Here is a 5,845-nt window from a genome sequence, read left to right on the forward strand (position 1 = left end):
GCTCGCACAGCAGCCTGAAGACAATCTCCCTCAAGGAGCGTGGCATCATCCTGCCGCAACTGCTCTTGCTCAAGCTCATCATAAGCGAGCACTCGAGGTGAACCGTATGTGAGTTCCGTGGGGAGAACTTCTTCTGCCCCGTACACGAGGGAGAAGGGTGTCTGGCTGGTGGCTCGATTTGGCATCGTGACCAAAGAACCGTCGACAACTCGTCAATCCAGCATCTTCCGCACTTGTGCAGCCTGTCGAAAGTCCTCGTGCTGAGGCGTCGCAACACCTCAGCATTTTCCCTCTCTGCCTGGCCGTTGCTTCGTGGATGTGCGACAGAAGCAAAACATATCTTGCTGCCGAGATCTTGGGCGTATTGCATGAAGGTGCGGCCTGTGAACTACGTGTCATTGTCGATGATGACTCTATTTGGCACACCAAAACGACAAACTAGCCCTTTGAAGAACTTGACGGCTGACTGTGCTGTCACCTTTCTCATGGCTTCCACTGCTGGCCACTTTGTGAACTTCATGATCGCAATGTACAAGTACTCAAAGCCCCCGACAACACGGAGAAAGGGGCCCAATATGTCGAACCCCCAAACCAAAAATGGCCATGAAAGAGGGATTGTCTGAAGAGCTTGAGCTGGTTGATGGAGTTTCTTCGAATGGAACTGACACGCTTCACACTTGGTTACTAGTGCAGTTGCATCCTGGGGAGCAGTGGGCTAGAAGAAACCTTGCCGAAACGCCTTGCCGGCAATGGCCCTTGACCCTATGTGAGAGCCACATATGCCTCCATGTATCTTTGCCAACAGCTTCAATCCGTCCTCCCGGGGAATACAATTCAATTTCACGCCGTTCAGTCTTTTCCTGTACAGGAAATCGTCCACAAACTGGTACATGGCAGACCGACGGGCTACTTTCTCCGCTTCTTCCTGTTCTTCAGGGAGTTCCCCTGTTTGGAGGAACTGAACGGTGTGATGCACCCATGCCGGAGCTTGAGGCTTGACGGCAAGGACTAGAGGCATGTTTTCTGCTGTGGGAGCGGTTTCCTCTACGGCAAGGGCTTGAGGCCCTGCCGGAGCCTGCCGTTCCCCGGCAACCGTGGCGTCCTCGGCAGCATCCTTGCCGGTGGCTCTTGGGAGCTCGGCAGGAAGGTACTTTCCGAGGCCTGATTTACTTCGGTTATTCTGCCATGCCGACGGATCAACGGATGGAGCACAAAGGTCCCTGGTTCCACAGGTAACATGAGGGCGGCATGTTTTGACAGGTCGTCAGCAATGATGTTCTCTGCTCGAGGAACATGCTCTGGTTGTAGACCATCAAAGCGTTGTTCCAACTTCCTCACTTCATACACATAAGCTTCCATCAGCGGGCTCTGATAATCCTTGTTCACCTGCTTCACCACAAGTTGTGAATCCCCACGGATGATCAACTTTCTGATCCCAAGGTCTGCCGCGATCTCGAGACTGACGCGCAGCCCCTCATACTCCGCGGTGTTATGCGTCAATCTCTCCCGGGGAAAATGCATATGGACCACGTACTTGAGGTGCTCTCCGGTGGGTGCGACAAGCAGCACGCCGACACCGGCGCCTTGCAGCGAGCAAGCCCCATCAAAGTACATAATACAGTTGAGGCTTGTTTCCTTGCCGCGGAGAGTGGTCTCTTGAATTTCTTTGTCAGGCATTGAGGTCCATTCTGCAATGAACTCTGCCAAAACCCTACTCTGGATCGTCGAAGTGCTCTCAAACCTAAGACCGAAGCATGACAGTTCCGACGCCCATTCCACAATCCTTCCGGTCACATCTGGGTTGTACAAGATTCGTTGCAACGGGAAGCGAGTGATGACGGTGATCTCATGTGCTTGAAAATAATGACATAGCTTCCTCGAGGCCATAAGGAGGCCAAAGAGCAACTTCTACACACCAGAGTATCTTGATCTAGCCCCCCCCCCCAATTGGGAGCTGACAAAGTAAACTGGGTGCTGCATCACCTTCTTCCTTGGTGTCACTTCATTCGCTTGTGTAGGCCCTGCCTCGCCAGCGCCAGACTATGCCGGGGTTCCTACCTTGCCGGTGCCAGATTCTGCCCGGGGTCCTGCCTTGCTGGCACCAGACCCTGTCGGGGGGGGGGGGGTTCTGGTTCATCATCTGACAGTCTTGCCACTGCAACTGCCTCTTCGTCAACTTCCCTCTGCACCACTAGCGCAGCACTAACCACTTGATTCATCGCTGCTAGGTATAGCAGCAACGATTCTTGTGGTTTAGGCGCGACTAGTATTGGTGTAGAGGAAAGGTACCTCTTCAAATCCCGCTGCGCTGCCTCTGCCTCCGGGGTCCATTTCATGGGTCCCGCCTTCTTCAAAATCTAGAAGAAGGGGAGGGCGCGCTCAGCAGATTTGGAGATGAACCTACTTAAAGCAGCAACGCAGCTAGCAAGCCGACGCACATCTTTGACTCACCTTGGTGCTTCAATCTGCTCAATTGCCTTGACCTTGTCGGGGTTTGCTTCGATCCCGCGCTGAGACGCAAAGAACCCGAGAAGTTTGCCGGATGGGACGCCGAACACACACTTCTCGGGGTTGATCTTGAGATTGATCTTGCGGCAATTTGCAAATGTTTCTTCCAAATCTTGCACAAGTGTTGCCCTCTCTTTGGTTTTGACCACTATGTCATCCATGTAAGCCTCCATATTTCTATGGAGCTGGGGCTCAAAACCAATCTGAACCGCTCTTGCAAATGTCGAACCAGCACTTTTCAACCCGAAAGGCATTCGCATAAAACAATACGTACCACATGGGGTGATAAACGCGGTCTTCTCTTCATCTTCCCTCGTCATGAAGATCTGGTGGTATCCTGAGTAGGCGTCCAGGAACGACAGCAAGTCGCACCCGGCAGTGGAGTACACAATCTGGTCAATGCGCGGCAAAGGGAAAGGATCCTTTGGACAAGCTTTATTGATATCTGTATAATCAATGCACAGCCTCCATTTCCCATTTGCTTTCCGCACTACTACCAGATTGGCCAACCATGTCGGGTGGAGCACCCCTCTGACCAAGCCTGCTGCCTCCAACTTCCTAATCTCTTCGATGATAAACTCCTGCCGCTCCAAAGCTTGCTTTCTGACCTTCTACTTGATGGGTCACGCATGAGGACAGACAGCAAGATGGTGCTCAATCACCTCCCTGGGAATGCCGGGGATGTCAGATGCTTGCCCTGCAAACACATCGACATTCGCCCGCAGGAAGGCAACGAGCGCGCTTTCCTATTTGCTGTTGAGGGTGGAGCTTATAGTAAAACCCCCGCCTGTGCCATCCTCCTTGACGGGACCTTCTTGGTCTGTAGTGGTGCTGCCTTGGATTCCTTGCTCTTACCGATGGAGCTCTCTGGCACGTCCTCGACGGGAGCGCAGCACTCTGAAGAGGCACGCTTGCCGGAGTGGGTGCATGAGGTCTTGCCGGAAGAGGTGTCATCGGAAGGGGCCTTGCCGGCAGGGGCAGAGGTCTTGCCGGTTTTATTCCCTCCCGGGGCTTCAACGGCAGGAGCAAGTGCCTTGGCGGCGGTTGTTGCAACTTCCTCCCGGTAGAGTTGATCGGCGCAGATGAGCGCGTCTTTCTTGTCGGAGGGGACGGTGATGATGCTCATTGGCCCAGGCATCTTTAACGTGTTGTAGGCGTAATGTGACGCCGCCATGAACTTGGCCAGCGCTGGGCGGCTGAGGATCCCATTGTAGGGCAAGGGGATCTTGGCAGCATAAAAATGATCTTCTCCGTCCTATAGTTCAGCTCGCCCCCAAATGTAACGTGCAACGTGATTTTACCTTTCGGCTGACTCCTCCCCGGGTCGATCCCTTGAAACGTGCCTGTTTCCTTGAGATCTCCATCAGGGATTTGCAGCCTCTTGATCAAAGTGGGCGAGATCAAGTTCAGACCGGCCCCACCGTCGACAAGCACTTTTGTCTCCTTGAGGTTGCGTATCATTGGTGAAACCAACAACGGCAAACACACTACCGCCGTTGTGCGATCAGGGTGATCCTCGGTGTCAAAAATAATAGGCGTGCTGGACCACTACAGTGGCTTCTAGGCATCGAACGATGGCTCTGCCGCAGTGACTTCACGCACCCACTGTTTTCAGTCGTCGGTGAGAGGTATGCAACGAGGCGCCACTGTCGACGCACATGGCCTCCGTAGCTTTCTAGAACTCGTGCTCGCTGGACTCGTCGTCCTCATCATGATCATCATCTCCCTCCTTCTTGTCACGGCCCCGAGAGGGCCTCACTGGTTGGTTATCTTTTCCACGGCGAACTCCCCAGCCACCACGCTTCTTGTCAGACCCCTCAGCAGCGTCCGGGCCCTTCTCCTTGTCGCGCCTCTCATACTCAGCTCTCTGCTTCTCTGCAAGCAGCTCAACCTGCCAGCAATTCTGGAGGTCATGGCCCTTGGTGCGATGGATCTTGCAGTACTACTTGTCGGAGCCTTCTGGCTTGTCGGCAGCCGCCAAGGCCCAGCAGGCGGCGCACTCGACAACTTCCTTGTAGGGGTCGTCAGCCTTGGCCTTCCTGGTGGCGCCGGGGTCACCGGATCCCTCGGCGGCAAGCACAGTCTTGCCCTTGTGCTTCCTATTGCGTCGTCGGCCGTTCTTTGCCGGGGCGACGACATCTTCGTCTGTGGAGTCAGTTTCCGCGCCGGCAGCTTCGCTTGGGTACTTCCTCCCTTTTCCAGCCGGATCACATCTGTCGGCCAAAACATAAAGCTCGGCGACATCCCTAACCTTGTTCATCGTCAGCTCCTCACGCATCTTGCGGTTGCGCACATTCTGATGGAATGCACTAATGACGGCGGCGGGATGGACATCTGGGATGTTGTATTGCACACAGCTGAATCCATGTATGTACGTGCGCAGGGTTTCGACGTCCTTCTGGGGGATGACATGCAAATCACTTGCCTGGCCAGGAGCTTGGTGGCCCCCCAGTAAAGGCGCCAACAAATTCGTGGCACAGATCCGATCAAGAAGAAATGGAATCCGCTGGCAGGTGCGTCAACCATGACATGACGTTGTTAAGTGCCAACGGGAAGTAATTGGCAAGCACCTTGTCATCGCGAGCCCCGGCAGCTTGCATCGCGATGGTGTAGATGCTCAGGAACTCCGACGGGTGAGTCTTGCAATTGTACTTCTCTCCGACCTCAGGCTTGAATGTGCGGTGGGTGGTCCACTGGAATCGCCGCAGCTCATGGGTAAAAGTTGGACAACCCACCTCGTAAGGTAAGTCACCTGAACCCCCCGGCGCCGGTCGGTCCACACTGGGCCATGTGCGCCTATCTGACTGATGGCGCGCTTCCCGTCGCCGCTCGATAGTGGTCCGAGCGTCTTCCTGGACTCGCTCCCAAAGAACTTGACGTTGGTCGTGGCGGGCTCGTGGGTCGGACGACGCTGTGGAAACGTTGTCACATGCATCGGCCCGACGAGCCGGCGGTTGCTGTTGCTGGTGTGTAGGAGGAGAGTGCACCGTGGTCACAACACCTCTGGTCCTCCCTCCACCGGCACACGCCAACTCGATAGAGCGCCTACACGAGGGCCCCGCTGGCTGTGGTTCATCTTTATTGGCGAAGCTGATGAGGCTCCAGATGGTAGATCTCCACTCGTTGAGCTTCTGCTGGTGTGGGTGGCGGCGAAATCTGCGTGGAGCTCTACCACGGTCTCACAGCTGCGCGCCATTTTCGCCAGCGTATGGGCGTGCATGCTGGCCTGGCGCATCTCGAGAGTGATGCAGAGGGGTTTTCCCGCGGCGGCGCCTGGGGTCACCAACGTCGCGGCGCTGCTCGTCGCGCACAACCTCGGAAGACCGCGGCGCGGGCG

The sequence above is a fragment of the Aegilops tauschii genome, chromosome 5, assembly GCF_002575655.3.
Source record: "Aegilops tauschii subsp. strangulata cultivar AL8/78 chromosome 5, Aet v6.0, whole genome shotgun sequence".
NCBI classification, from domain to species: domain Eukaryota; kingdom Viridiplantae; phylum Streptophyta; class Magnoliopsida; order Poales; family Poaceae; genus Aegilops; species Aegilops tauschii.